At 40.5% G+C, this 14525-nt stretch overlaps 1 pseudogene; it reads left to right on the top strand.

The window, feature by feature from the left end:
* Positions 1 to 10483: 10483 nt before the first annotated feature.
* LOC126015943 (RAD50-interacting protein 1-like) lies at positions 10484 to 13592 on the top strand (annotated as a pseudogene).
* The last annotated feature ends 933 nt before the right edge of the window (positions 13593 to 14525 follow it).

The raw sequence follows: 14525 nt of genomic DNA, 5'->3' as shown, positions 1-14525 counted from the left end.
TAATATGAATACTGAAAAAGCATCTTTTTCTATTTTTTTTAATTTTTGGAGCACTTAGTTTGGAATTCAGCATGTGTACAAAGCCTGAATTTTGCTACTGAGCCATATCCTTTTGCCACTTTCTATGTTATACATGTATGAAAGGAAGAGCTGAGACTCAATAATTCTAAAATCATATTAATTTGATTGTGTTTGGTAGGGTGTAGGACCCACACCTCGTGATGCTCAGAGCTTATTCCTAGCTCTATACATAGGGGCCATATGTAGTATCATTGATGCTAAAATGGTAGCTGCCATGGTCACATGCAAAGCAAATGCCTCACCTCATATAATATTCCTCTAGTCCCTAAAGTCCATATTCTTTTTGTTGGAAGGGGGTGTCATGCCAGCAGTGCTCAGGAATTACTCCTAGTAGGGTTCAGGGGACCATATGGGGTGCCCATCATCAAACCTGGGTTGACAATGTGTAAGATAAAAGCCCTAACCACTGTCCTAACATTCTGGTCCTTCCATTAGTATTTTTGACTTGGGTTCAAAACAGCAAACAAATGCATGCATGAATCTCACTGGCAGATACAATTTGCTGTGCTTAGACTTGTGTAACCCAAGGACATCTGCAATGAAAGGACAGATGTGACGCAGGTCAGAGGTGAGGGGAACAGAGTGACTACCTCATTTGTCCTTTTCTATTTCAACAGAATTTCACAATGATTTGGTTAATGATACTACCACAGTTTCACCACTTAAAGATTTTTGGTCCTGCCACCATGTGGGTGTGTTTTAGCAATGTATTAAGTAGAATTGCAAATAATTCCAAATGTCTATCATTTCTTATTCAAGAGTAATTTTAGGGGTCGGAGTATTAGCACTGAGGGGTAGGATGTTTGCCTTGCACATGGCTGACCCGGGTTTGATCTCTAGCATCCCACGTGGTCCTCTGAGCCTGCCAGGAGTGATTTCTGAGTACAGAGCCACAAGTGGCACCAGGTGTGGCTCAAAAAAAGCAAAAGAAATAATTAAGTAACAAGAAAGAACAAACTAATGCTTTGATTATACAATCTCAAATCTTTGTTTCATTGAAATTTCTCATAAATATCTTTTAAAATCAAGTAGTATTTGTATTTTAAATGAATAAATGAAAATTTGGATTTCTGCGTGAATCTATGTGAAGTAAGGTAGTAATTAATGCCCCCTGAAAGAGTTGTTAAAAATATTTTAAAGAAGAAACAATTTAGTTGCCTTTTCTTTAGTGGCTTTGTACTTTATTTTTTTAAAATATTTTTCTCTGGGCCGGAGAGATAGCATGGAGGTTAGATGTTTGCCTCACATGAAGAAGAATGGTGGTTCTAATCCCGGCATCCCATATGGTCCCCCAAGCCTGTCAGGAGTGATTTCTGAGTGTTGAGCCAGGAGTAACCCCTGAGTGTTGCCGGGTGTGACCCAAAAATAAAAAAAAAAAAATTAGGGGCCGGGCGGTGGCGCTGGAGGTAAGGTGCCTGCCTTGCCTGCGCTAGCCTAGGACGGACCGCGGTTCGATCCCCCGGCGTCCCATATGGTCCCCCAAGAAGCCAGGAGCAACTTCTGAGCGCATAGCCAGGAGTAACCCCTGAGCGTCACAGGGTGTGGCCCAAAAAAAAAAACAAAAAAAAAAAATTAAAAAATATTTTTCTCTAGGCACTGTGATTTACAAATAGAATCGATAATAGAGTTTCAGGGATACAAGATTCCAATTCTATTTCTCTTTAGCTTGTTGTTGTTGTTGTTGTTGTTGTTGTTGTTCTGGGACTACACCCAATGATTTTTAGGGGTCAAGACTGGCTCTGCGCTCAGGACTACTCTTGGTGTACTCAAGGACTATATGGGATGCTAAGGATCAAGCAAATGACCTAGCCACTGTGCTTTCACTCCAGAACAGGGGTCCTCAAACTTTTTAAACAGGGGGGCAGTTCACTGTCCCTCAGACCATTGGAGGGTCTGACTATAGCAAAAACAAAACTTATGAACGAATTCTTATGCACACTGCATATATCTTATTTTGCAATGAAGAAACAAAACAGATACAAATACAATATGTGGCCCGCGGACCATAGTTTGAGGACCACTGCTCCAGAACCTGTAAAGTAAAATTTTAATAGGAAAGAATTAGGGGAAAAGCCCAAATGAATAAAATGTAATGGGTCATCAAGAAGAACTACTGTGCCATAATTTAAAATTTTTAAAATAGTTTCTCAAATCATCTGCTTTATAATGTTTAAAGCACAAACAATAGAAAACCCAACTCAGAAACATTAGAGTCACAAAAAGATTGAGATGGAATGCTTAATATTAATTTAATAAATGCTATTTATAAATGATAAAAAACAACTCTCAAATATTACCAAATCTTTTAAAGGATTTGTAAAGAAAAAAATATCTCCAAAATTTAAAATGAGGTAGATAGCTTTAAAATACAGAACTTAATTAAGTATATACAAGATTGAATTGGCTTTATTAAACCATTCATAAATCTGCCAACATCCCAATAAGGAATCATACATATATGTGAAGGATGGTGTAAAAAGAGAAAAAGAAAACCCAACACTTAAGATCTTTACTTTGAATACAAAAGGGAACTAAAAATGAAAGTTTCCAAGAATTTCACACAGCAGCATAGCAAGATTTTGTTCAGTTATTGTGGTTCTTTTGATATTCTGCTAGTGATCTCAGCCCAACCTGTCACAGACTCACCTGTAATGCCCAAAGGCCAAGGGAAAGCACTCTCTTTTATATCAAAGGAGAAAAACTTTTCCTGAAGACTCTGTTGGTCTTCCCCCTCTTAATTTACTGGCACAGAATTGGTTCTTTTGCTCACTTCAAAGCACTGGGAAGAGAATGGAGTTACCATAAGTTGAAAAGAGGGTAAACTTCTGAACAAGGTAAATGTCCTTAAAAAAATGTACTAGTTAGGTGAAGAGGGATAGACTTTTTATGACTAAAACCCAACTACAAACATGTTTGTAACCTTGGTGCTTAAATAAAAATATGATATAAAAAATGTTTTTAATGTGCCAGTTAGAGGGAACAGTGAGAGACAAAGAGTAAGACACTTGTCTTGCACACAACTAACGTGAGTTCTATTCTCAGCATTCCATATTGTCCCCAATTCCCTACAAGAGTTATCCCTGAGCACAGAGCCAGGAGTAAGCCCTGAGCTCTGACAGGTGTAGCCCCACCCAATAAAATTCAAAAATATAAATAAATAAACAAAATATACCAAATTTAAGGTTTGAACAGGAAATGCAATTTTTATTGCATATGTGCAATGCTGCTTATAAATTAATCTTAGGTAATTTACACAGATGTGGTATGTTTCAGTACAACTTTATGAACAGTTAAATTTGAATTTTCTATAATTTTTATTCAATCAATCAAACAAGCAAACAAAAAATCTTTTTATTTTCCTAGTTTGTCTTAGTGTCACAAAGAGCTGACAACTCAGCTTTGACTCTCTGGTTTGTTTGTTAACACTTGCTTTAAGCAGATGATGGTTTATCCCCTTGGGACTATGCATAAACCCCACCTTTCTGAGACCTCACTAACCTGAACCTAAAAGAAAAATAAGGCAGCATTCTATTAGGTGGCCAAGTATGTCCATTACATCTGAGCCCATTCAGATTGCTGAATAACCACTGGGCTGTCTCTACTAAATTGCAGTCAAGAGTGACTGCAAAGCCTCCTAAGAACTGTTGGGACCTGAATTCTAAACCAGGAAAGAGCCATTTTGTAAAGGCCACATGAATAGGCTTCTTCTCAGGTTTTGAGAAGGAAGAGACACCATTTTGTAAGAACCACATGATATAAGCCACATGTTAGGTCTTCACAAGCCTATTTTCATAGACCCTGCCACAAGCTATCTCTCCACACCAAGTTGCCTATTAAAGAAGGACAAGGGAACAGTAGAAAGGTACTTCTAGACAAGAGCCAATCATTTTTAGGATTATCAGATATCCCTTTCCTATATACTTCCTCATGACTTTGGGCGAGGCTCATCTCTTTCCGGATATGGCCCTGACTGGCCAGGCCTTTGTTGGCAGATGGATTAAAGTATTAAACTTTATTCCAGGGTGTGGTCTCGTCCTTCTACTCCGGACCCTAACAAAAACCCCTTGAGAGTGGTAAAATCGAGCAACAACCAAGTGTCCAAGAATAGATGACTGTGTTAAAACATTAGTATGGGCTGGAGAGATTAGAGAGATTAGAATAGAGATTAATGTGCTTATGTGCAGCTGATCCCAGTTTGATCCATGGCATCACATATGCATATGTTCTTTTAAGCACCACTAGTAGCAATCCCTAAGCACAGAACCAAGAGTAAGCCCTGAGAACTGCAGAGTGTGACCCAACCACACTCCTTGTCACCCCACCCCCAAATAAATGACAAAATCTGTAAATTCCAGGTAGGAAGAAACTTATCTGTTTGTGACTGGATTTATCCAAGTTCATTTGACTTGGGACAGTGCCCACTGCTGGCATTCAATAAATGTTTTGATGGAATAATACTACACTTATCTTAGCTAGAAGCAAAGAAGTGAATATGTTGATGAAATGAAAGGAGATCATCTCAGATAGTGGCAATGAAAAAAAAAAGAGCAACTAAAACAAACAAAAAAAATAGAGCAACTAGATAGGATGGGGAGGTGGCTCACAGGATATGGCATACAATTGAGAAAGTGATAATAAGCTAAGCTCAGATCCATGAGAGGACAGTCTTTTAGAAGTAAACCCCAAGGAATAGTATATTCCAGATAGTGTCAGGTAGATAGGCCACAAGGTTGGAGCATAGCATATGGAATGCTGGAGCCCTGTGTTTTGTCTCTAAGAGCACCACATGGTCCACTGAGGATACCTGGGAATGAATTCATGTGCACTTACTAAGTGTGATCCCAAACAGACAAAAACTAGCATATCCATGCTGAAGTTAAATTTTCTAAAGCAAATCTTTGCAAAAAACTTAAATAATAACCAAGAAGCTGGGTTTAGTGAGGAGTTGGAGGAGGGAAAGAGAATAGGGAAAGAATCCAGAGCAGTCAACAAGAGTTGGTCATTTAAAGCTTTAAGGTCCACTTATGCTAAGTGCACTACAGAGTCCTGTAAGTTGGTGACTTAAATCAGAAGGGATAATCTAAAGTATCTAAAGTAAGTTATTAGAGGTAATTTTCTTTTTTTTTTTTTTTTTTGGTTTGGGAGAGAACATCTGTAGGGAAGTGAGTCAGAAGGAGTTATTGACTAGTCAATGCCCTAGTAAAAGAAGGCTTGAACTGGGATATTGAATGGAAATAAGAGGAATGAGTGGAGACCCAGAACATGCTCACATCCAATCATTAGGCAGAGCATGCATTTTGGGAATACACATATATGCACAAACATATACACAATCTGTGTCCATTTTTTGGTTTGTCTTTTGGGTCACACCCAGTAGTCCTCAGGGGTTTCTCCTTGCTCTGCACTCAGGGATTTCTCCTAGTAAACTTGGGGGACCAAATGGGATGCCAGGGATCAAATTTGAGTCAGCCACATGCAAGGCAAATACCTGCTGTATTATATCGCTTTGGTTCACTTTGGTCCTACAATCAGTGCTTTATGTAATATGGGAGTATTCTTGCCTGCAGAGGGCACTTAAACATTACAAATTGCAAGGGCCTGAACAAGCAATTTTGCAAGGATATCATTGAAGACTAGGAAAGCAAAACTATTTAGGAAGGAAGGAAGGAAGGAAGGAAGGAAGGAAGGAAGGAAGGAAGGAAGGAAGGAAGGAAGGAAGGAAGGAAGGAAGGAAGGAAGGAAGGAAGGAAGGAAGGAAGGAAGGAAGGAAGGAAGGAGAGGGAGGGAGGGAGGGAGGGAGGAAGGAAGGAAGGAAGGAAGGAAGGAAGGAAGGAAGGAAGGAAGGAAGGAAGGAAGGAAGGAAGGAAGGAAGGAAGGAAGGAAGGAAAGGGAGGTGGGATGTGAGAGAATTTAGAGAGGAAAGGAGGGTTGGAGTGGAGAGAGGGAGGGAAGAAAGAAGGAAGGAGCAAGAGAAGAAAGGAAGGAAGATGGGAGGGAAGAAAAGAGAGAGAAGGAAAGGAGGGAGAAAGGAGGAAGGGAAAGAGGAAGGGAGGAAAAGAGAAAGGGAAGGGAGGGAGGAAGAGAGGGAAGGAAGGGAAGGGAGAGAGAGGAGGGAGGGGAGGGAGAAGGGAGTGAAGGAATGAAGGAGGGAGGGAGGGCAGGAAGGGAGAAGGGAAGGAGAAAGGAATGAAGAAAGAAAGAGAGGGAGGGGAGGAAATGACCTATACAATAAACCAGCAATGTTGGGTTTCATGTAGTAGTGCAATTTTACTTAATTGGTTGAGAGAGGTTTGACAGGTAGCAGAGGGGACCAGAGAAGAACAACTGAGTGGGGCCATCTGGGATCCTGACACAGCTCTGAGATTTTTAAGCAGCACAAGGACAGACAGAGGGATAGAGGAGAACAAGCTGTGAGTGATATAGATGGTGGCACCAGGAAACTTTCAGATGATTCAACACTTGGCTCAAGGACAATACTTGCTAAAGGACTATTTGAGCATAATTCAGCCTCTTATTCTATGCAATACTCTAGGAAGACATGATCTTGGCCTTTAGAAAATTAAACTCCAAAAACAATTTTATAGTAAGAATGCATCCTTGGGGCCCGGAGAGATAGCACAGCGGCATTTGCCTTGCAAGCAGCCAATCAAGGACCAAAGGTGGTTGGTTCGAATCCTGGTGTCCCATATGGTCTCCTGTGCCTGCCAGGATCTATTTCTGAGCAGACAGCCAGGAGTAACCCCTGAGCACCGCCGGGTGTGGCCAAAAAAAAAAAAAAAAAAAAAAAAGAATGCATCCTTTACATGGGGGTAAGTGGGTGAAGGTATCTAGACAATCTAATTAGAATGGTTTGAATCCCTTTCTTTTTTATTTTTTTCTTGGTTTTGGGGCCACGCCGGGGAGCGCTCAGGGGTTACTCCTCGCTATCTGCTAAGAAATAGCTCCTGGCAGGCACGGGGGACCATATGGGACGCCAGGATTCGAATCAACCACCTTAGGTCCTACATCGGCTGCTTGCAAGGCAAACGCCACTGTGCTATCTCTCCGGCCCCTCCCTTTCTTTTTTTCTTTTTTTTCTTTTTTTTGTTTGTTTGTTTGTTTGTTTTTTGGATCACACCCGGCAGCACCCAGGAGTTACTCTTGGCTCTGAGTTCAGCAATCGCTCCTGGTGGGCTCAGGGGACCATATGGGATGCTGAGATTCGAACCACCATTGGTCCTGGGTTGGCTGTATGCAAGGCAAACATCTTACTGCTGTGCTATCGCTCTTTGAACCCCATTCTCTTTGGGCTCAGCTCCATAAATGCTGTGACAGGTTTCTCAATGCTCCACTCTGCTCTGGGTGTGGGCATGAAAAATCCCCAGGGATTAAGAGGCTCCCTCCACCTGAGCCCCATAGAAACCCTGCCTGTCATAATGTCTTATCTTATTACATATTTCATGTAAGATTTATCCCAATACTATATGCCTGTTTTAATATAAATAAATATATTATATTTTAATGCAAATATATGCATAGTCATATATTTGAGGCTGTGTTTGATGTTATAGTGTGATCTGGCTTATAAAATAGCTGGAAATATACGTATATAAAGGGAGAAAGAGTCAAATTTCCCATTTAAAAGGTATAGAGGCAAAATACCTCAAATTTCACGTTTGAACAAAGGAGAGAGAGGCCAAAGACATAGTTCAGGAGTAGAGCATATACCTTATATATATACATATATATATGTATATATACATATATATGTGTATATATATATATATATATATATATATATATATATATATATATATATATATATATATATATATATATATATATATGGTGCTGGATTCTGTCCCCCGCCACCACACACACACACACCCGGTCAAGGAAATATGGCTGAAGCACATGTATACCAGACTCCTGAGACTGATTCTCAACACTGCTTAGTCCTCTAAGTACCAGTGAATGTTTCCTCTAAAAAAAGGTAAAATAAGTAAATTCAGCTGCCTTATAATTTTTGAAAGATGCCAATATTTTATCCAGCAGGCTACCATGCATTTCCTGCCCAAATCAGGAACCCTAGTGACAATTTATGCACAAAGTCGAGCAGTCTCAGTCCACTCCTTCCTGTTTGCTTGACCTTGCTCTGCGCTTTGATTTTGAAAAGATATTCACAATAGTTTAAGACTTTTGCTAGTGGGGTCACAAATAAATGGATGTGATTGGCTAAAATTTTTAAGTAAATATTTTAGACTAATTTCTTAGAGAACAAATCTTAGTGTGCCAATCGATTCCTCTTACAGGCCTGGCTAGCTGGACTTGCAAATATTGACTGTCCTGGACACCTTGTTACGTGATGTTATCCATCTGCTGTGAGACAAATAACCCCACAATGGATCATCTTGGTGCTATAGTGAGAATGAAATAAAATAGCGGATTACGTTGTTAGTACTCAATGATGGCAATTAGGATTGTTATCATCACAAATTATGATATTGCAGGTATATGTGGTATCTTCCCATTTTGTTAAAAAAAAGTTTTGTGTGCTCTGTGCAAAAGAGCATTGAAAATTAATTTAAAGTTGATTTCAGGAGACAGGAGTATTTTGCACATACATTGATTCTATAAAATGGGTAAATGAAATTCTAAATTTTAGATATTTACTAATGTCTACCAACCCTACAAGCAGCATATAAAATTGTAGTTCAAAATAATGTAGTTTCATTAAAGAATATGTTGGACTCAACATATTAGATATGTGTACTTAGATACAGCAGGTGGGAATAGCAGCACAATAGGTCTGGCTTCAGGAATTACCAGGGAAGTTTCCTTACTAAACTTTCCCATCCCCTGCCTGTATTTGAGACAGGCATTCTATTACAGTTATTGGTTTTTAAGTTCAGTAAATTGTAATATTTTTCATTAAAGGATAAGAGTAAAAAAATATAGTAAAGTTGTGATAGTGGCAATTGCCATTGTTTGCATAGGTCCAGAAAGTTTGCATGTGTCCAAAACGGCCTCACCCCAGAAGTTTATTGGCATAAGACCAACTCTAGGTTCCAGGCATACCAGTCTGTCCAACCCGAGTCATTCTCTGTAGTCCTGGTGAAACTTTTTCACACGTCAGCAATTGTTGGTATCAGATTCTTATATTTAAAGATTCTGGATTCTGTGTATTTCTTTCATCGATGTCAGGCTGATGTGGAGCATCCTGTACTTTCAGCATACCATTAAATGCAGAGCAATCTGCCCTGCAAGCAGGCTGTTGCTGAGTCATCTGGGTATTGAGAGCACTCTTTGGAATAAGTCAATGCTTAAGCAGTGGTAGGTCTTCCCTGGTAGAGGCTTGAATCCTGGTAATGTTATAGACAATTGTGGTTGTTTCCATAGATGATATCCATTGTTCAGGTGTGTGTGAGCGCTGCCCGTTCTTCTGAGGCCTAAGCCAAGTCATTATGCCAATGTTCATGGGATAAAACCCAACTGCATTACCAAATTTGTGTTCCCATCTCTATTAGATAAGAACTTGTTCGCATATGTATTATTTTCCCATTTTAATGTGCCTATGCAAAAGAGAAGCAATGCCACAAGATATTGTTGGTGCATCTGGGGGCCGACAAATAAAGCCCAACATTCCCCATAACTTGGTTCAAACATGAAATCTATACAGAGATACTCTTCTACCAGTATAGCTTATAAAACAGATCTTAAAGGGGGAAAATCAAACAATCAAATAACAAATCCAGTGGGCAAAATTGTCACTATATGAGGATGTTCAAAGAGTTATAAATGTTAAGGGAATACATCTGAGATATACAAAAGAGATACACGTGTCCCTTTTATGTTTTAGAAATAGTCAAGAGGGAGGGTGTTGTTTCCGAGACACCACTTTGGTCTGTGATTTGGACAAGCGAAGAGCACATAGAGTCATGTCCTCCCCGTGGTGCCTGCTGAAGTTTTGAACTCCCCGAGAGGCGTTTGCTTCCTAATTGCTGGAACTTGGAAGTTCACCAGTCCCCTACCAGGCCCTAGGAACTAGGAAGCCTGGGATCTCTTTTAAATTGCTCCTCATCGGAACCCACTTGCTGAGACCCTGAGCAGGTGTCCAGGAATAACCCTAGGGGCTGGGAGGAGGAGAGAGAAGGCTGTGGGGGGCCAGCCGAGGCTGCATCTTCCGCTTAGCTTGGCCAAAAAGCCTACTGCGTGGAACCATGCTGTCCACGTGTTGCCTGCTGAAGCTTCAGACTCCACCCAAAAATTACTGTGAAAGATATGTAATCCACCTTGGCCAAAACAAAAATCATTAGTACAAAAAATGGTTAAATGTGGGTTAACAGGAGGTGGGAGTGAGGGAGTAAAGGAATAAAACAAGCTCCTGGATGGCTTTCAGATTATGACAAACAAATGAGACACAATGATATCCAAATATTTGTCAGAAATCCTTAAAAGAATTCAAAGTGTCTTAAAAAATGAAGAAGAATCAAAGCAATTCCTCAATCAGTTTCTGGAGCAAGAAATTCATCTCAACTCATCTCAACTCCATTGACAGCCATCTGCATATGGCACCGCCCTGCATGGATGATCTTGGGGCCATAAAAATTGAAGAGCTAAGTGATAACATTCAGCAATATCTGATGACCAATAATGTCCTAGAAGCAGCCTCTACTCTGGTGTCTATGACAGAATTGGACATTAATCTTCAGGACTCATCCTGTACTCATTTATTGGTTTCATGAGGTCCACTATTAAATTCTGGCATAAACTTTTCAAGAGCTGGGGCCAGAGAGAGCATGGAAGTAAGGTGTTTTCCTTGCATGCAGAAGGTTGATGGTTCGAATCCCGGCATCCCATAGGGTCCTCCAAGCCTGCCAGGAGTGACCCATAAAACAAAACAAAAATAATTCTCAAGGAAAAACTTACAAGTTATTTTCAGGAAATGTTAACACAGCTTCACTGGCCATTCATTGCACCTCCTCAGTCTCCAACTGTTGGCTTAAATGGACCGGCTATTGCCCCTGAAACATACCATAACCTGGAGACATTGTTTTTTTTGTTTGTTTGTTTGTTTTGTTTTGTTTTGTTTTTTTTTTTTTTTGGTTTTTGGGCCACACCCGGCTGTGCTCAAGGGTTACTCCTGGCTGTCTGCTCAGAAATAGCTCCTGGCAGGCACGGGGGACCATATGGGACACCGGGATTCGAATCAACCACCTTTGGTCCTGGATCAGCTGCTTGCAAGGCAAATGCCGCTATGCTATCTCTCCGGGCCCCAAGACATTGTTTTTTGTTTGTTTGTTTGTTTTTGTTTTTTATTAAAACACCTTGATTACAAACATGATTGTAGTTAGGTTTCAGTCATGTAAAGAACACCCCCCATCACCAGTGCAACATTCCCAACACCAGTGTCCCGAATCTCCCTCCTCCCCACCCCACCCCTGCCTGTACTCTAGACAGGCTTTTTATTTCCTTCATACATTCTCATTGTTAGGATAGTTTACAATGTAGTTATTTCTCTAACTAAACTCATCACTCTTTGTGGTGAGCTTCATGAGGTGAGCTGTAACTTCCGGCCCTCCTCTCTTTTGTCTCTGAAAATTATTATTGCAAGAATGTCTTTCATTTTTCTTAAAACCCATAAATGAGACCATTCTGTGTCTTTCTCTCTCTCTGACTTATTTCACTCAGCATAATAGATTCCATGTACATCCATGTATAGGGAAATTTCATGACTTCATCTCTTCTGACAGCTGCATAATATTCCATTGTGTATATGTACCACAGTTTCTTTAGCCATTCATATGTTGAAGGGCATCTTGGTTGTTTCCAGAGTCTTGCTGTGGTAAAAAGTGCTGCAATGAATATAGGTGTAAGGAAGGGATTTTTGTATTGTAAGGTATATTCCTAGGAGTGGTATAGCTGTGCTGGCAGGGATGTGGAGAGAAAGGAACTCTTATCCACTGCTGGTGGGAATGTCGTCTAGTCCAACCATTATGGAAAGCAATATGGAGATTCCTCCAAAAACTAGAGACATTGTTTTGTCAGCTTCTGAAACTACAAACCTCAGATGAATTACTTACTGGAAAAATATTCTCTTCCCCATCCACTTCTGTCATCTTGCCCATCCAAATTATGCTGACTTCGCTTCAGAAAAGGTTCAGATATCACTTCTGTGGAAACCGACAGACCAATGTCATAAAGAAGCCTGAGTGGTACTTGGCCCAAGTGCTTATGTGGATTGGGAACCACACTCAATTTCTGGATGAGAAGATTCATCCAATATTAAAGGAGGCTCTTCGATAAATGCCAGGCTTGAATTTTCTTGAGGCCTCATGATGCTAGTTCTTGAGAAGTTAGCAGCTGATGTTCCTTGTCTGCTCTATGATATCTTCTGTCATTTGGTGGACGAGGTGCTTTTGTTTGAAAGGGAGCTACACAGTGTTCATGGCTACCCTGACACTTTTGCTAACTGTATGCATATTCTATCAGAGGAGACATGCTTTCAGAGATGGCTAACTGTGGAGAAAAAATTTGCTCTTCAAAAACTGGACTCAATACTTTCATCAGAAGCTGCCTGGATCTCACAGTACAAGGATATCACTGATGTGGATGAGATGAAAGGTCCAGATTGTGCAGAGACTTTTATGACACTACACTTAGTTATAACTGACAGGTATAGAAATCTTCCCAGTTTCCCAGAAGCTGCATTTCCTGAAGTTACAGAAGAACTTAGTGGATGATTTTAGAATATGATTAACTCAGATAATGAAAGAAGAGTCTAGAACTTCCCTGGCTTTTGATACTGTGCAATCCTTAATGCTGTGAACTATATCACCACAGTATTAGCAGATTGGGCTGACAATATTTTCTTTCTGCAGCTTCAGCAAGCAGCATTGGAGGTCTTTTCAGAAAACAACACTCTGAGTAAATTGCAGCTGGGACAGGTAGTGTCCATGAAGAGCTGTTAGAGCACTTGAAGCATGACATGCTTACTCGTCAAGTTGACCATGTTTTTAGAGAAGTTAAAGAGGCTGCAAAACTGTATAAAAAAGAAAGGTGGCTATCCCTACCCTCTCAGTCTGAGTAGGCAGTCATGTCCCTGTCCAGTTCCACCTGCCCCTTACTGCTCATGTTATGAGACCGGTTACTTCAGCTGGAGCAGAAGCTTTGCTTTTCCTTATTTAAAATTTTCTGACAAATGCTTGTAGAGAAACTAGATGTATACATCTACCAGAAATCATTCTTGCTAATGAAGGAGGAGCAGCTCAGTTGCACTTTGACATGACTCAAAATCTTTTCCTTTTGTTTCCCACTATTTGCAAGGGACAAGAAAATTATTTTACACATGTGAAAATATTATTCTGAACTTGAGCCTCAGCTCTGCTCTCCTCCTGAGGAATGTCCTGCACTCACCTTCTGAGCAGACTTCTGCAAGGCAGCAGAATGAAGTTAGAATTTACAAACTTGCACAAAAAGATGTTGAGATTTTACTTAACTTGAAGACAAACTGGCCTAATACTGGAAAATAGTGTATCAATTTCATTTTAGGTTTGTGATCCCTTTTTTTATCAACCATGAGAAAGTCATTTGGATTTCAAGTTATATGATGTCATTTTAAACTAATGAAACTGACGAGAGTTAAGACTATAAAACTGGGGCTGGAGAGGTGGCGCTAGAGATAAGGTGTCTGCCTTGCAAGTGCTAGCGTAGGATGGACTGTGATTCGATCCCCAGGTGTCCCATGGCCTCCTTCAAGCCAGGAGCGATTTCTGAGTGCATAGCCAGGAGCATCAAACCCCTGAGCGTCAAACGGGTGTGGCCCAAAACAAACAAAAAAGACTATAAAACTGGGGCCGGAGCAGTGGCACAAGCGGTAGGGCATCTGACTAACAGGTGCTAGCCTAGGACAGACCAGGGTTCGATCCCCAGGAGTCCCATATGGTCCCCCAAGCCAGGAGCAATTTCTGAGCTCATAGCCAGGAGTAACCCTGAGCATCACTGGGTGTGGCCCAATAACAAACTAACAAAAAAAGTAAGAGAAGGAAGGAAGGAAGGAAGGAAGGAAGGAAGGAAGGAAGGAAGGAAGGAAGGAAGGAAGGAAGGAAGGAAGGAAGGAAGGAAGGAAGGAAGGAAGGAAGGAAGGAAGGATATGCAGTTGTTGTATTTCCAGATATAATTGCTGAATGTTAATAAAATTATAAAAGAAATAATAAATCATAACCAACGTTTAGAAAAAATGTAATATTTAGATGCATATGTGTATAAAGAAAAAAATCGAGGGAATGATACTGCATGCCAAGAGCACTCCTGTCCAAGTAAAATCAGATATGGCAGGAGGCTATCTGAAGCAGGCTAGCCTCACTGACCTACATGGATTGGATTTGTCTGTCTGTCTGTCTGTCTGTCTCTCACTGACCTACATGGATTGGATTTGTCTGTCTGTCTGTGTATCTGTCTGTCTG

The sequence above is a fragment of the Suncus etruscus genome, chromosome 8 (assembly GCF_024139225.1).
Source record: "Suncus etruscus isolate mSunEtr1 chromosome 8, mSunEtr1.pri.cur, whole genome shotgun sequence".
NCBI classification, from domain to species: Eukaryota; Metazoa; Chordata; class Mammalia; order Eulipotyphla; family Soricidae; genus Suncus; species Suncus etruscus.
Note: the sequence above shows the minus strand (reverse complement) of the source record. Positions and strands in the feature narration are given on the sequence as shown.